The 18,487-nt window shown below is 41.7% G+C and overlaps 1 protein-coding gene across 2 annotated transcripts in view; it reads left to right on the forward strand.

Annotated features, from left to right (window-relative positions):
* Positions 1-4,691: 4,691 nt before the first annotated feature.
* LOC111218928 (caM kinase-like vesicle-associated protein) overlaps positions 4,692-18,487 on the forward strand; it is a 36,487-nt gene continuing 22,691 nt past the window's right edge. The window contains exons 1-2 of one of the 2 annotated variants that reach the window (XM_022741413.1): positions 4,692-4,890; positions 9,809-9,861. The gene's annotated coding sequence lies outside the window, so the exon portion shown is untranslated. The remainder of the gene's footprint in view (positions 4,891-9,808; positions 9,862-18,487) is intronic. The other variant, XM_022741412.1, reaches the window with a different exon arrangement.

Raw genomic sequence — 18,487 nt, forward strand, 5'->3', positions numbered from 1 at the left:
TGTGTGTGTGTGTGTGTGTGTGTGTGTGTGTGTGTGTGTGTGTGTGTGTGTGTGTGTGTGTGTGTGTGTGTGTGAAACAAATTTACTGATAAGGGGAGGAACTACAGGTTAGCGGTGCTCCATAATTGGTGACCCCTGTCTCAGTAAGTTTTGATCCCCAGAAAACTGAAGAAATATCATCGATCACCCAGGATAAGAATAGCATCTAGGAGCTGGCCTTCAGCCAACGCTGAAACCATCTCCTTCCTCACTAGTTTGGGTAATTAACAAGAGTGTTCACAGCGATGCATTTTGCTGAGGATCTTCAAACAATCTTTACTCCTGCCTGTTGCAACCTTTAGCTAATGAGTTCTCCTGCCATTTAAACTGCCACTATCAGGAGAAAAACTGAAAACTGTAGCGTGACCCAGGTCTGATCTAAAAGGGACGTTAGTGAAAAACAGTCCACTGAAGTCAAGGCTCTTTCCTTTGTGTTCGTTTTTCTTTTCATGTGAATTCTATTATGTCTGGTGATTTTTTTTTTCAGACCGCTATTGATTTTTAAAGGTATGCAAATTTGTCCCAACCCAGTGCTGAAGTCAAGGAGGCATTGCCCGCCCTACATTACAACTCAAATATAGCTGCACCAATTAAGGCCAAATCTCCTATGCTACATTAAGCATGTGGCAGAAGTCATTCTATATCATTGTGTTATTTATCTCTCAATGTCGGACTGTGCAGACATGTGCATTGTCAGTGGATGAAATTAGCTGAAACTTTGCGGTTTGAGGTACAGCATACTTAACTGGATGAATGTGGACGTGAGTGTACAGAAAATAGAAATGCATCTGATTCACATTAGTTTTTGCCCTTCAGTGGTGAAAAAAAAGAAAAAAGAAATGGATCAGGGGGTTTAGTTTAGCTCTGATTATGAGAATAAATAATCAGCTGGTTTATCTTTGTGTTTAGTCTCTTTGTCTGTTTTCCTCCCTCCCTTCCGTCCCTCACTATAGCTGTCAGAGGAGGAGTGAAGTAATTACAACCTGCCTCTGACCCACACTGGCCTGCAGCCCATAGAGGAGGGCCAGCAAGGGGGCCCGAAGAAGAGAAGATGAAGCAAAGGAGAGATGTATTAAGAGACAGACTACAGAAAAATGACAGAAAAAGATGAAGAAGCGATAACAGAGGGGAAGAAAAAAATAGAAAGGATAGTGACCAAGTGAGGGATGCTGATGAATGACAGAATGAGGGAGGAGAGGGCAGGCCAGATGAGAGGATGGGGGGCGAGCAGGATGGCAGAGGGAGAGAGGGAGGGTGAGCTTCCGACAAAAGGAAGTGGGAGACAATCCAGTAAAACACATGGTGAGTGAGTGCATCTGCGTGTGTGTGTGTGTGTGTGTGTGCGTGTGTGTGTGTGTGTGTGTGTGTGTGTGTGTGAGGTGTGTGTGTGTGTGTGTGTGTGTGTGTGTGTGTGTGTGTGTGTGTGTGTGCATACATTCCCGCACACGAGCAACAAGGGAGTGCAAGCAGTAGATGGTCACAGCCCTAATAGCATTATATTACTTGATGCCAAATTTGAAATATACACTAGGAGGCTAGATTGCAGGTTGTTAGGGATTTAATTCTAAATTAAGCCTGAAAGGAGAAAATTTGCATGTAAATCCATGTACCAAACCATTACTCTATGTATGCACAACAATTACAAGCATTTAAATCAGAGAGTTAAGACAAGCGAGTGGGTGCCAGGATAGCTCTTAAAAATGAGTATACATTCACACACAAAAGAGGCGCGCTCGAGTCAGGATGATAATTATTAAAATACGTCAATTGTTTTTTTGGACCTCTATTCAAGCCTGTGAGATTTATTATAGCTGTTATGAATCTAAACTCACCCACGTGCACACACACACTTCGGAAAGCACACACACGTTAACTGAGCTAAGGCCAAGTGTGGCAGAAAGGGAACGCGGAGAAAACACAGATAAAACAATGTGAGTCGGGAGAGAAAAGGGGAAGCAGAATGTGACAACGTGAGTGATGGAGAGCCAGAGCTCTGAGCTCTCCTTCTAGATGGCTGCCGGCCTTGAAGCCTGCCGGCTCCGAATGGCACATTTGGCACAGGGATGTTTGCTCTGACTCCTCAAAGCTATGATGGATTTTACTTTTATCTCACCAGCTGCGTTTCTGTTTTTCTTTAAATGGCACAATTGAGTTGACCTCTTCTCTCTGCCTTGCAGGAATACTGGTTCCGTCCAGCTGCGGAGGGTCTTTAATAGTGAGCATTTGTTTTGATGCACTCGTGGTGGTGAGGGTGCTCATCATTACAAATACAGTGACTCATGATGATGATTCATAATGAAACATAATAATGGTCATCTTACACCTCTGTGCCTGCCATTTAGGAATCCTGCACCGATGCTGCCTTGGTCATAAAGGATCCTTCAGAAGACTTTATATCACCAGTGTCACCAGCAATGACCACACGTGTTATTTGATCATTCAGATACCAGAGACTGGACGTAACTGAGTACATTTATTCAGTACTTAGTACTCAGTTTTGAGATACTTGTACTTTCCTTGAGTATTCCTGTTTTCTGCTGCTTCACACTTCCTCTCCACTACGTTTCACAGGGAAACACTGTACTGTTTTCTGTGCTACATTTATCTCACAGCTAAAGTTACTGGTTACTTTCACATCAAAAAAATATCATGAGTTTATAAAATGCTGTGAAATTTTAAAGATTAAACCAGCAGTTTCCAAACTTTTAACCTCTCACAAAAGGAAAAGAAAAAAAAAATCATTTTGGGGTTCCTCATCACATGACCTACTTTTTTAGAAGTTCCACCAAAGACACATTTTCCCTCTAAACTTCAGTTTGAGTTAAACATATAGAATATCTAACAAAAAATATTCAGTCCAGAGTCCAAAAAAATGAATACAAATGTGTATATTTGGAGTTTTATTTTTTCATTGTGGTCTTTTGACTTAGCAAAAGATCTGAATACTCCTCCCACCACCGTCAAACACACAGTTGACACAAGAACAGGAACACCTGGCGGTATAATGCAATCCACTGCAACAGCTCTGGTCGTGAATATAGTTGTAACTCTTAAATATAGTGTGATTTAGAGAATATTAATCAATTAATTTATTGTAAATATTGAAGCTGCCCCCACCCCACCATTCATCATTCATACATACATTATATTCACAGCAAGCTAAAGTTTATTAGTCAAAACCTTGTGATTACAGTTTGCCTGAACATGCAGTGTAATGGTGGGTGTAGTCAGTGCAGAACCACCAGAAAAGAAATATTTCTATCATTCCTAATGTTCTGACCCCCCTTCTCAAAGACACACACACACACACACACACACACACACACACACACACAGATGCACACTTTTGTATAAATGTATTTTCAGCAAATGGAAGCCACAGCAGACTCAAGGTCTCCTGTGAATGTATGTGGTAAAAGACTGTAAGCACATGGACAAAAAGGCAAAGCCATAATGCCACACAGTCTGTACATGTGCGTGCGTAGTTGTGTGTGTGTGTATGTGTGTGTGTGTGTGTGTGTGTGTGTGTGTGTGAAGGCTGCTAGAAGAGAAAAGATATATCTGTTGCATCACACTCACCTTGCTCTCTCTCTCACACACACACACATACACACACACACACAAGCATTCACTTCTCTTCTCTCTCTCCCTCTCTCTCTTTCTCCCTCTTCACACACACACACACAGACACACACACACACACACACACACACAAACACACACACACACACACAGTCCACACAGTCCACCAATAAGCATGTGCAAAAGCATGCAACCTCACAAACACAGAAACCCAGTAGTTAGTTCCTGCGTCATTACAGTAGCCATCTGTCAGTATGCAGGCACACATACACCGACTTGGCTATGTGCATGTAGTACACAGAAAAAAAAAACACACACACACACACACACACACACACACACACACACACACACACACACACACACACACACAAACACACACAACCACACACAACCACACACATTCAGCCAGGAAATATCTCACTCCGCTGACCCTTCCCTCGCCCTCCCAGTAGTCACATTTTGCATGAAGCATCAGATCTACACGGATCAGTCTAAAAAGAAGTGATAGGTCTCCTCTCTTTTTCTTCTCTTATTTCTTCTTCTCTTCCTCTCTTCTCCTCCTCTCTCCTCTTTCTCTCCATTTTCTACCCACATGAATCTGTCTGTTCTGCGCCTGCCAAACACTGATGTCACTGACCACCAGTGCGCTTCCAGTGTGTGTGAGATGAAATGATGAATGTTGAGGTATAATCCCAATGGTTTTAATCCCGACCACTCCCAATCCGCTGCCTGCACAGCGCCGGACAGCCGGAGCAGCAAACTCAGACACACAGACAGACAGTTTTGCAGGGTTTGTGGAGGGGGTGGAAGACACACATTTGGGCCTCCAGCAGCCTTTAATAATGATCTCACATTATTCAAAGATGCCCACCTGCTAGGCAGAGAGAGAGAGAGAGAGAGAGAGAGAGAGAGAGAGAGAGAGAGAGAGAGAGAGAGAGAGATGAAAGATTATTTATTTCTCATGGGTGGGAGACAGTGAGTGAGTGAGAGTGAGTGAGAATGAGTGGGAGGGAGGGCGGCAGTCAGAAACAAGCAAACTAATTCTCACCGAAGAAGAGACAGTCGTGCCAGAGCAGGGGCTGCGCGTACTTCACCTCTCTGACGCTCTTTGTACATCAACTAATAAACGTTATTAGCGTTTTATTTATTTGTTTATTTTATCCACTTCGAGTCCAGATACCAAGTAGGACCAAGAGTTTCCATTTTGGATAGGAGGGGGCTGCCAACACACGCACCCACACTTCTCCAGAGCCGCGACAACTCAAGGTAAGGCACCCTGCGAACTCAAAACCGTGGTGCATCCATCCTCGCTTTCATCCCCGATTTAATCCAGGAGAGCAGTTGATGGAGGGATAAAAGAAGTGTTTTCTGCCGCGCTGCCTCTGCTAACGATGAGGATGATGGTGGTGGTGGTGGTGGTGATGATGGTGATGTGCGCTGTGTTATCCGCCGTGCGTAAAACAGCTGCAGTGAAAATCTCCAGCTGGCACAGAAAGAGCATTAAAAAGTGTCTGGCTGCTCGTCGTGCCAAAGATGAAGTTTAACGCGTTACAGTCAGTTGGATGTTGACAGCTGACTTGTTGAATTTGAGCGCGATGCCAAATGAATGTGTCCCTGTAACATCAGTGGAGCGATTGTAACGAACTTAGCCAACTTTGGTGCTTTATCTTTATTGTAGCCTAAACACTAGTTTATCCTAATATTTCTAGGCTTTCTCCACAGAAATGAAATTGAAGGATAGTGTTATTAGAGTAGTCACTCACTGTGAAGTGGCAGCTTTTAACTCAAGGATATTTGAAACCTCACATTTGCGTCTTCAAAGCTCCTCATCAAAGAGAGTAATTTTTGCAATTAAACAGTATTACAGTCGCTCCACTTAGTGAAGTCATTTGGCACCATTTGGAGGAGATTCACTGGCTGCATCTGCAAGTTGAAAAGAATAAGAGATGGTCTCCTGCACTGTCTGGTTCTGTGAGGCTGCATCCAGCTTCAGCTTTTCCAGTTCTTCACTTGTTAATTATGCATTAAACAGTCCAGAAGCACCAACTGCTTTACTTTCTCCATACTAGGTCAGCATATTGACTGCAGGCTTATGTTGAACCAGTGCTGGTTCTGTGAGGTTTTAAAGGGACATTTGAAATAACCGATACCATAGTGAGCTCAAAATGTTGAGAGAGAGGCTGCAGAAATGTTTGCTGTTGATGCTGCAGGACGCTCAGAGCATTGATTTAGTGGCAGAGCAGAAGAAAAGTGGCACCAGAGGTAGATTTACAGTTTGAATCATTTTATATAAACATATCAAGAATGATTATCTGTTTGTTGAAGCCGCAACATAAAGTACATCATGTTTCATTCTTGCTCTGAAAGCAGAGTCCCCCTACTGGCCTCATTAACTTGCTTTATATGAGCCCGTGCAATTTGATAAACGAGGAGAGCAGAGGAGAGAAGAGAAGACACCACTGAAAATCTAGTCTAGGCTACTACACTACTGCACCCCAGAGAGAGACTAAAAGAGGTTGCTGAACTAAGAGAGCGAACAAAGTGGCAAAGGAAAAGAGGCTGGGGATGACAAAAAAGGGGGCAGGCAAGAAAAAAAGCAACAACAAAAAAAATTGTCGTTCACAAATCCATCTCATTTTACTTTTGAGAGAGCTGCTATGTATTCACCCCCCCNGAACAAAGTGGCAAAGGAAAAGAGGCTGGGGATGACAAAAAAGGGGGCAGGCAAGAAAAAAAGCAACAACAAAAAAAATTGTCGTTCACAAATCCATCTCATTTTACTTTTGAGAGAGCTGCTATGTATTCACCCCCCCACACACACACACACACACACACACATACATACACACACACACACACACAAACACACATATACACACACAGTCGCTTTTAGCCTTTGGATGTTGGAAAAAGACTTGCTCTGGTTTTATGTAACAGGGTGTGAAGAACTTTCTATCAGACAACATTTCAGGTGCCACATCTCTCACAGTTCACACCTGTCTGCTGAGCTGTAAGCCTCACTATGCGCACATGTCATATGATGGTTTCAACCAGATCAGCCCATCTGTGTGTAACCTGTACGGTTATCTTCTTCAGTCCGCATCTATCTATCTATCTATCTATCTATCTATCTATCTATCTATCTATCTATCTATCTATCTATCTATCTATCTCTTCCTTCTTCACAGTCGCTGTCCTTTCAGCCAACCTTTAAGTTGCAGTGTTTCATGTTTGAAGTCATCTCTCGAGACCTCATTTAGAGTTTGTGGGAAGGCTGCAGCCTAAAGGACAAAAGGCTTTCAAATCATTTGTTGGTCTTTTTCATTGTGTACTGTGCTGTTCATGGCAAAATCTCTGCCATCCTTGGATTTTCACTGGTCAAGCTAGATAACTGACAAACCAGCACACCAAGCAGATAATCAAACAAAGGTGGTTTCAGTGATAAACAGTGCGCGTGTGTGTGGTCAGGTGTGCATGCACCTCAAGTTTTTGTCATCATGTATACTATCTTTGTTGTGAGCATGGAAGATACAGCTCAGGTTATAACCTGCATCAGCACAGTTAAGTTTGTCTGCCTTTTAAAAGTCTAGGACTCCTTTTGGACATTTTCAGATGGCCGACCTACAATGTGCACCCACTTGTCAGAAAGATTTGGAGGATGAGGTCGGTCTATATCAGCAGGATAATAACGGACGGATACATCAGTAAAATAATAACTTAGATATCGTAAGATCTGCGTGATCGGTCACGTGTAGCTTTTATGTAACATGTAACTGTCATGAGTGAACATTTGAGACGCAGTTGAAATCTGTTGGCTTTCGATCTGCTTTTACCTCCACCGAGCTTTTTACGCTTTGGCTATATTTGCTCGGTTGGGTGCGTTGCTTAATTTTTAACAGAATATTATTCAGCTGACTCGCCATTTAGTTTTATGTAATTTTAATTTACAAGCAGGTCAGATTTATTCAGTCAAGAGGAAATTGCTGACACAGTTTTATGGTCATATAATAAAAGATCTATAAGTCATTGATTTCTACAAGTGTTCACATTTCCATGTTTTGAACGCAATTAAAGGGAAGAGTGAGTTTTGATTACTTACACCAGCCCCTCCACATCACAGCTATTGATTATCAGGCTGTTCATCAAGGGTGATATATGTAGTTATTACAAAAACTGATCCAATACAAATATGTTTGAAACATTGCCTTTGTGATGGAAAATCAGAAGAAAAGATGAAAATGGATGAGATGAGTGATGCTCGTGTTTACAGTAACATTGGTGGTATTGATCAGCCCACATATTTGTTGAGTTGACTCACTGCAGTCTGAACTGAGCTGTTGAACGAAATGTACTATCTAGAACAGAAAATACAGAGGAACCTTAAATATAGAAAACTTAATGTTGTTCATCAGTAAGATTCGTTAATGCTGGAGAAAGAGAGAGCGCAGCCATTTTTTTACGGATGGATGACTTCATCAATAGGAAACCTAATACCAGGCTCGTGAAGATGCTGATGCAATGCGGGCATCGATATACCATTATAATGTAATGGTATGTCATAATGGCTGTTAACAGTGGATGTAGAGAACGCCCTCTGATTCTTGTGTGGTTGAATGTGAAGGTTTCCCACTGAGAGTCTTCTACTGAAGCACAGAGAACAGAGTCCCAGGCTTTGCTGCAGTCTGCAACCACGATGTCACAACCACAGAGATTTTCCATCACGGCAGCTAGGGTAGGTTACAGATGGTGGTTGTAGGAGATTAAGAAGTACATCGATTCATCAACATGACTTTTCGAACGTTCCCTGTAATGTGACATGGTGCTCGCTCACTGCCTCCATATTTGGTGGCCATGCAGTAATGATCCTTGTGTGCCCCAGGGGCTTGGAATGATTTGGTAATGTGTGTGGCCAACACTGGACTAGCTGAAAAAATTGAGGTGGAGGGGATAAACAAGCAAACAGAAGTAGTTTAGACAGGTTGGACAATGGAGCCAGCAGCGTCAAGAGTAAAAAGAAATCTCCTTGCTTATATCAGCGCACATGCCACCTATGTTACATAAGGATGAGCTTCAGGATAAACTGCACATGCAGCATATGTTTGTTTTTTTTTTCCCTTAACGGAGTTTGGTGCCAGAGGTTTCTCATGTCCTGCCCTCTTTGCTTATCTTCTGCTTTTCTGCTCTCACACACTCTCAACTCATCTGCTCCCTGCCTCCTCCAGCTGAGCCCTATGTCCCCTGCTGAACCCCCGATCTATCGGCCTATCTATCTATCTATCTATCTATCCATCCATCCATCCATCCATCCATCCATCCATCTATCTATTGAAGCCCGGTGCATAAATTAATTAAACATAATTCTTAATGATTTGCCCATGTATTCTGATCTCCAAGTACGACTCAAGTGAAGTGGCGTAAAATGGAGTAAAAGCTTAACCTGGCGAATCTAACATTCAAAGTTTCATATTTAATTTCCTCCTGTGACATACAGTATTGTTGTAGTGCATTGTACAAAAAGCCAAAAACCATTACTTACTATGGCTATTGTTAGCAGCTAGTTGTAGCCTACCTTGCGTTCCGCCGCACTGCTAGCAATGACATGTTAGCACTAGCAAAGTGGTGACAGTTTAGCCAATGAAAGCTAACGGTTGTAAGCAACAGAGCTAGTTGCAGTTAGCGTTAGTAGTAGTGGTAGTAGTGAGTTTCATGGATTGTTAACTGAAAGAAACAATCAGTGAACCAATTAATGGATCAACATTAGGCAGTTGATGACTGGGTAAGTGCTTCGATAGCTATTGTAACATTTTTTGAATATAACAGTTGTATTTGCCAAAATGCTAACCAGCTACAACAGGTAGGCTAATTATAAGAGCTTATACATTAGCTTAGGTAGGCTATATGTCCAGTGTTTCTCTTGGCCTTTCCCAACTGCACTAAAGAGTTTCCACTGTATGTATTGCAGTATGGGAGGCTATACAATACTGTGTTATACATTTATATGCCAAACTCTTTTTAGATAGCACTTTCCCAGTATTACAAAAGCTACAAAACCTTCAAAACATTAACAATGTCAGAAATCCCAGCTTCAGGTCACTGCCAAAAACTGAATCAACTGATCCTTGGGCCAGAGATCTGTTCACAAATATTCAGCCAAACTCATTTAACTTTTTGATATATTTTGCAGACAGAGACACAAAGACGGGAGAACACACGCACCAACCGACCTCACTGGCAGAGGTAATGAAAGAACTTCAGCATGTGTCACTACTACACAGACACATCAGCAGCTCTCTTTCAAACACAAACACACACACACACACACAGCCTACACACACATGCATGTGCACGCACACACCGTAAATGTGTGTGCACCACAAACTCCGATTAAAGCAATGAATCAAATTCTACCAACGAGTCTGGTGCCAACACAACACATCGAGGGAGGAATCAAACTCATGAAAACTCAGTGAATCTTTATTATTATAGCTCTACATACTGTGAGAATGCATATAGGATAATCATTTTTATGCAAATGAATGTTTTGTTTGAAAGATGGTAAACAAAGAAAGCAAATGTCAGTGAAATCCCCACAACACTGCTTTATTTCCAGTTGAAAGGCTGTAGTAAATAAATAACATTGTTTCAAGACTTGTTTCATTACTTCTCATGGTTATGTGTTCAAACATACAGTATGTAGCTTCCTTTTAAATTCAAGAAGTCTATTCATTTCACCTCAGGTGATAGCAACACACCAACTGTATTTTACATTGAATTTCTTTTCAGCATTTCAAAAGTTCACTTAAAATGACCTTGACAGCTGGATAAGAAAACATAGCTATTGATTGCTGACCTTTACTCAATGGTGTCTGACTTCTGCTCCAAAACCCACTGAGTAGAAGAGGAGAAAAGACAGGTGAGAGATTCTTCCATAGCCGAGAGTTTGGAGGAAGCTTCATCATACAGATAAAAGATGCTTTTTTCTGTGCTTTGTCGCAGTATACCGAATTAACCAGGATTCAAGGCCTTGTAAATACATATGTGGGGAGAAACAATGAATTAGTAATGAGTTATCCTATCCCCATGGCTCTCTAGTGTTAGAGGAAAGAGAGAGAGATAGATTTGAAGCGACAGAGAAACAGGGAGGGGATAGAAAGAAAAGATAGATTAGAGGGAAACAGAGTGACAGAAAGAGTACTTCATTAAAGTGGCATTCATTACCAGAGCCTACATATGCTGTCCTCTCTGTCTCTATGTCCTCATCTGTCATTTTTCCATCTCCTCTTCCTCCTCCCTGTCGTATTCCTTTTTCCACTTTTCTTAATGCTTCACCTCTTAGCATCTTTTTCTGTCACCTTGCTCTTTCCTTTTTAGCCTGTCTCTCACTTTCCTCTGTGCCTCTGTTGTCACCTTTCTTTCCACCTTTCCTGATCTGTCTCCCTCATTAGACTGTTGTGAGAATGATTTCAGTGGCCTTTTGTAAGAGAGGAATTAGGAACAGCAAGAGGAGACAGTAAAACCAGACAGGTGTAGTTTTCCCTCCTCCAAATAAACCTTGAGAGTCCAAGCAGCATGCAACATACTCCACCTGGCCCAATTTCACATTATTTGATTCCCGTCACCTGTTAATTGGGGGGTTTCCTCAAGCTGGTCCAGACTGAACAGAGGTAAACACAAAGTGCTTGGCTGTCCAGGATCAGCATTTCTCTGAGATCAGCAAAAACAAAGTGTTGAAACTAGGGTAGAATCTGGGCCAGCGTAGCTAGGACACAGAGCAGAAACTGACACAAAAAAGTGCAAATGAAACCCCTAAAATACTATACACATAGCTGAGTGTCATCCTGCTTACTATTGTAATGACAAAGACAAAAAATAGAAGCACAAAGGAAATTATTACTTAAGTATAATGTCACCAGAGTAACAGTCACTTATTGCTTGCTCATTATATTTGTCATTGGGATTTATCATTTGTTCTTCCTCCACCAGCCCCGGCTACATCACCCCTTACATAACACCCCAAGCTGTTGTAAAGATGGATCCAACATGCCACTGCTTTATCAGTCCTTCAACTGTGGCTCCCCATCCAATCATGACGATGCCTGCCAAAACAACTACCCCTCATCTTCTGGTAGACGTTCCCCTGAATAGCAATATAGCTAAGGCAAGCTAAGGATGACGGCAGCACAGACCTTTTTAATTGAAAACAATTATGGCTGGGACTTTGCACCAGAGGGAAGGGATTGTGTAGAGAGAGACAGATACAGCCAATTAAATATACTGGGAAAATAAGATACGTTTGAAACACTTTCATTGTTCCAGCGAGGGAAGCACTAAGTGTCAAGTGTCTCCACTTTTTCCACTTTGGTTGAATGCATGGATGGATTCAAGGGATGGCTATATGGTCTTTATTTTTGTGAGGCTGCTTCGAGAAGCTAAGACAAAAATAGGACTCAGGAAGAATTTCTGGGCTGTAGAGAGTTCAGCTGCTGGAACTCGCTGCCCGCTCTGTAGCAAAGACAACCACAGAGAGGAGGAGATAGGAGGGTAGGGGAGAAAAAGAGGTCAGAACTGATCCGGATTTATTGGCTCAGCTGGTCATAAAGGAGGCTTTATCCTCACACTGCATTATGCAAGCCAAGATCTCTGCTATAGCTACAGGTGAAAGATGACTGCTTTGCAGACGCAGATTGTCTCAGTCTCTCTGTCTCTCAGGATGGATGAGTTTAATTCTGAGGTGGTTTGAAATGAAGGCAGATTTCCTCTCTGAGGTGCATTCTTTACTCTGTCTCATGGTATAAAGATGAAGTCTCTCCTCCTCGTCCTCCTCCTCTGATTAAGCCATGTCTACTCCCTCTGGCCTTTACCTGTGCTATATGTCCCCACTATCTTCTCCTTGCTCTCTTCCACTCTCTCTCTCTCTCTCTCTGCTCCATTACAGAGCCTCTCCACTGATTGCTTGAATGCATCTTGCCATCTATAAGAGATAAGCAAATAGTGGAAGCTATCAACACCAAAACATATAGTCAGTCTCGAAGTCTTTCCCTCATTCCTTCACTCCTTCACTCACTTTAAGCCAGATGCTCGTACATGCTTTTACCTGGTGCAGCACTGGATAGTTTTGTTGGTTTCACTCATTCATAAAGCATAAACTCCTACGTTCACAGCTTCATTAATGACAAATTGTCAGCATCCAACTTCAATAATTTAAATCTCCAAATTTTGGCTTGGACAGTGTTTGCATGGTTTGTGCTCTTATTACAGTAAAAATTACCAAGTACACATGACTATGTAGTCATGTGTGCTTGGTAATTTTTACTTTAAGTTTTATGCACTAGTAGCTGAGTAATTGAATATATCAGCATGCTTGTTGGATAATCCGCTCACAAAATTCAAAACCTTAAGAAATAGTGACAAGTGGTCTTGATGCTTGCCTTTGTAGAGACATGGTACTGAGAAGTTAGGAGACAAAGTGGCAGTGGGGGAGCAGGATTGTGAGGGGTTGCTGGAGATAAGCACTCCAGTGTACCTCATCATCATCAAAAAAAAAAAAAAAAAAAAAGAGCCGGAAAAGCAATAGCGAGAAAAAAAAAATGGCGAGAAAAGCAGCTAAATAGGAGGAAAAGCAAGCGCATGCACTGCCTTTGCTCTGACCTGGTTCCAGTTAATCCGCCTACTTTACACGATGAACATTACCTCCACACTGTATTTATAGAGCCTTTTGGTGCGTGTTTGTGTGTTTAAGCCGGTGTGTATATGAATGTGATTTTTTTTTTTATGTGTGGTCATGATTGTAGAGTAAATGCAGTTAGTCCATGTCATACAGGGACACGGGGTCTGAAGTTTGAGTTTAGAAAAAAGGGGACCCATATCTTTGTTTGCAACAAGCCACAATCCTTAAGGCTGATTGTTAGAGCCACTGTGAAAGCACTATATGATCCAGCATCTTTAATAGCCATTGGATGTCTGCTCCAAGAAAGCTTGACATTGAAATAATTCTCTTGAAACACTGTACAATGTCGCTTATTTACTCTACAATATGTCATTATTGCCAACAAAACATACTGAGCATTAAAGAGAGAGAGTGCTCTGGGACATGCTGGCTTGATTGACAGGTGCCCTGGGCCATGTTTAGACTGACTAGACTGCTCTGTGTGTTGCATTAATGCAATGCAACATCATCCAGCAAAACTCTGTGTTGGCCAGTCACACGCTTGCAAAAAAAAAAAAAAAGTTTTTCTACTGTTTAAGTCAAAATAATTGAAGCGTTGTGCAGTATTTAAATGCAGTTATCTGCCACTGGATCAGATTTCATTGTCTCACCTGTACCTGAGGCAACATGCCTTCACCTATTCAGCCAGTGTTGTTTTAATGCAGGACTGTTAGCAATCTGAACGCCCACATGGCATCTGACACTCGATGTAGCACTTTATCTGTCTCCAAACTCTGCTCTTAAAAACTTTGTTCAAATTCAGTGGGTTAGTAGGAGAACCATGAATGTGTGAACAAAATTATCTGCCAATCTATCCCATGGTTGCTGAGATATTTCAGTCCAAAACAAAGTGGCTGACCGACTGACCGACATTGCCATCCCTAGAGCTGCGCTGCTAATGTGGCTAAAAAATCAGCTCTTACTTAAATCACAAGGCAAGACATGTTGCTCTTTTCAGTATTTTCTCTCAAACCACGTGTAACATAACCATAACTAAGTGTTTGAGAAGTGTAAGTTTAACAAGTCTCTGTGGTCAAAGTCCTGTGTTTCCCCGTGTCTGTGTAGTAGTCAATATAGGGGTGTCACCATTAGTTAATCGTAAAAAACATCGCCATTAAAGTTAGTACAGACAGCGTTAGTACATTAGTCGTATATAAACATGTTTTGTAGGCAATCAGGTTGCCCAGTTTCCAAATTGGGATTATCGTGCTTGAGGACCTGCAAGATGGAAAATCAAATTAAAGCTTTATGGCAGGAAAGACACCAACTCCATAGATGTGCCTTTGTCTCCCAGAGGAGTGGGGCCAATTTCCATTTCAGGACCTTAAATTCATCTTATTATTATTTGAGAACCACAGACTGCTTCTCCCTCTGCTAAAATGGTAACCCAGATGAAAATTCTACATAAGCTCACCTCCAGCAAGCTCCACAGGTATACTGGATGCTATAAGGTGTGAGCAGTATACCCACACACTTTTCAAAAATAGAGAGGGCCCTGACAGTCCTACACGAAGCTTCACAGCAGAGACCTCTCTGCTGAAATGGTCTCCAGCCTTATGACTCTTATCCAAAACTTCAATCACTGCTCCTTTCTCCTCCTCTTCTCTGCTCCTCTTCCCTTCTCTTCCTCTCTCTCCAGAGAGAGGATTTTGCTTCTATAAGTCTTCTATCACACTGAATATTTCACAAAAGCTTTTTTTTTTTTCCCTCCTAGCACACATACACATACTGACTTTCTCACGGAAGTGTTCTCACTTTCATTCCCTCACGCTCTTCACATCTGTCATCTTACATGCTTTGTCTCCGTCTTTCATTCTTCCTTTTTCTTGTCATCTTCATCTCAATCTTATTTTCTCCTCTGAATGTTCCTCTTTGTCTGGCACCAGTGTTCATTGCTCCTTCCTCTCCACTTTCCTCTCTCCTCCTCACTTTCTCTCATCTTAAACCAAACCACTTTGCTCCTTCTTCCCTCATTTGTAGCACACAATTACAGTCACCTTTTTACAACCCTCCTTTTATGACTATTCTAGGAATGCATTTGAAATATATAGGCTCTAAAAGGATTTAGTGCCTTGTAATCGATACACTCTGTTGGGCCTCTCTGCTATCCTCCTGCTTTATTTATTTATAATACAGCATATACTGACAAAACTTTTACCTGCTGTCGAGTCAGTTCAACTACATTGCTGTAAATTAGTTGTGGTTAACTTCTCTGCTCATTAAGGTTGTCCTAAAGGTCCCACAGCCGTTATTTTAAAGAGGACCTATTATGGCCATTTTTAGTGTTAATCATTTCATTCTTGGTGTTGACTAAAATAGATTTACATGCTTTAATGTTCTGAAAATACATTATTTTAATTTTTCTGGACATTTTATACTTTACTCTATTCACCCTCGGTCTGAAACGCTCTGTTAGAGCTCAGGGCTCTTTAAGACCCCCCTCCTCCCCCTGGAGCCCAGTGTGCTCTGATTGGCCAGCTTACAGCAACTACCATGGCAACTACACGCTTCGCATGTCTTGTGTAAAAAAACTGTTGTGACGGCTTCGGTTCTGCCTTGTTGTTTTGAGCAAGAGTCTGATCCTGAACCAGAAGATGATAGACCCGGTCCACCTTCACAAGCTGGACTGGAGCAGAAAATGAGCGTACCCACTGTCCCGCAGCCGGAATCACTGCGAGTCAAGACGCTGGACAGTCTGCAAAGACTTTAGACGACAATATTCATAACTTGGAATACTTTCTGAGAAACCCTTTTGATTTTCTAAGTGTGGACACTTCCGGACTAAATGAATAATGGAAGAACAGACAGATGTTGGCAGGTAGGAAGTCTCCACCGCTTCACTTCCTGCTGGTTTACGATGCCGGGAAATCTGAATTAATTCAACTTTAGTGCTCATAGTTACTGAAAAATGACTTCGTGATTAAATTATGGATAATTTATCTGAACTAACGACGTACAGAATGTCAACACCGACAGACATTTAAGCAAATATATCTTTGCTATGCTGCTTCTTGCTAACGTGAGCAGGTCGCCGTAACGCGGCTAACAACACAAATTCACAATAACAATGCAGACTGACACGCCTTGAGCCTGAGCCCCCTGTTTGGCCACATTAAGTGTGAATTACATTAGGTGTGAATTAGAGAAATAACCGTTGTGAAAATGAAGCGTCTAACTGTGCGTGGTTTCTGAAGCAGTCCTCCTTGAAGTGCGGGTTTACACTATAATGTTTGGAGCAGTGGAGAATTGTGGAAAAATTAAGAAGATTTCTGCAGGAAATTAAGAATTTTTTCGGTATGGCTACTAAACTAAAGAAAAGTCTATATTATAAGTAGTTATGTGCTATGCCTTGTGTGGGGGAGTGTGCCAAGCTTGCAGGTGGGCAGCACCAAGAGATGTATTGACGTCAGTAGGACCAGGACGTAATGTCTGGACCCCCGATGATGACCTTTCATACAAAGGTGAAAAATGGGTTTTTACCCTGACAGAGTTTCTTCCTTTGGTATAAACTTTGATCCTTGTGACTCTGTAGACCATTTACATGCACAAAAACCTATATAACACACTTTAAGTAATAGGTCCCCTTTAAACTACTGAAATAGCTTTTATACAGGTTTGGCTGTACAGATCACCACTATGAGAAAATAGTAGCCCACTAAAGCGTATATATTCAGACATGTTCTTCTAGCTTTTCATATTGGTACATTCTTAATGTTAAATGTGCCAGTGCATCAGCAAAGATTGCATGGGAATTTTACTTCTGTATGAATTATTTATGTGGTATGCAGGATAAGTCTGTTTAATAGCCTTAGAGTCTGTGTGTGTGTGTGTGTGTGTGTGTGTGTGTGTGTGTGTGTGTGTGTTTGTGTGTGTGTGTGTGCGTGCGTGCGTGTGTCCTGTTGATTCAGCCCCTAGAGGTTTAATAATGTGCTTTTAGTCTCAAAAATGAGATTCCTCATTTTATCACCATTGTTAGTCAATGCTTGCTTTTACCGCCCGTGTGTTTTGCGATGCCTCTCCTTCCCATTCATCATCTTCATCTGATTGTGATGACATGCGTACAAGTTAGACATGTGATATTTGGAATACAATGCAGATGGAGACATTTGACATGAAGTCCCATTAGAGGATCTGGTTAATATTTCATACACATCTTGATGCTGCACAGCAGCATACTTCAACCCAAAGCGTACAGGTGCCTGCAGTAGCCTCGGGCCAATTACACAGTGTGTACACTTAATGTACACTTCCTGAATATATAAGACTGAATCAGGACTGTAAAATGTAATTTCGTATTTGAGAGTAAACAGAGATGCAGAGTATATCCACCAAGCAGCAAGAATACCTTTGTATTTCTCTGAAGTAAAATTATAGTGCAATGCCTACTGAAACTCCACATTTTGTCAAAGTGTGTATTAACATTGACAAATTATGTGAGCACTTCCTGCAAATGGATTTTTAACATGGTAAAATGTACAGATCCAAAATCTGCTAAATTATTTATTATGGTAAGTGGAGCAATAAACAAAGAGAACTAGTGTGTAGCGGTTGAAACAAAGCACTGTATACAGTATATACAGGGTTGACAAATATAGCTACTAAACTGAATAGAGACTAAGATGACGCACTCTTGTTGCAGTGGGGATTTATAGTGATTACTTCAAAGTTAAAGTCCTTTTAACTTGTGTTTACATTGTTGTGTCTACCCGCTCAGTGTCAAAATGAAAGTCAAGAAGATGTCTGCAGGGGAATCAGAGCATTCTGATGTCTCTTCAGTGTGAGGTCCACTCGCATCACTGGGTGTGATTACGTGTGTATGTTGTTGACATGCCCAAACTGGATCTGGACTGGATAGAGGGTTGTAGGGCAGAAGGTGGTGGGATAACAGCCATTATTCCATCACCCTCCTCTTCCTCACTGCTGCTTCGCTCTCTTGTCTTTCTTTACCATCTTTTTGTCCATTATCGTAACCTTCCCCCTCTCTGTCTCTCCCACTCTAACTTTCCCATGAGACCAAATGACCTCATTTTCAACGTAAGACTTGTGCTTGAGCAGACTTGTTCTCGTCACACACACGCACACATGCAGACTTGTCGTACAATTTGTAACAGTAAAGGTGCGTATTATGGATATCTTTTTAAATGTCTCTTAAACTCT

The sequence above is a fragment of the Seriola dumerili genome, unplaced genomic scaffold, assembly GCF_002260705.1.
Source record: "Seriola dumerili isolate Sdu_G_001 unplaced genomic scaffold, Sdu_1.0 BDQW01000056.1, whole genome shotgun sequence".
Taxonomy (NCBI): domain Eukaryota; kingdom Metazoa; phylum Chordata; class Actinopteri; order Carangiformes; family Carangidae; genus Seriola; species Seriola dumerili.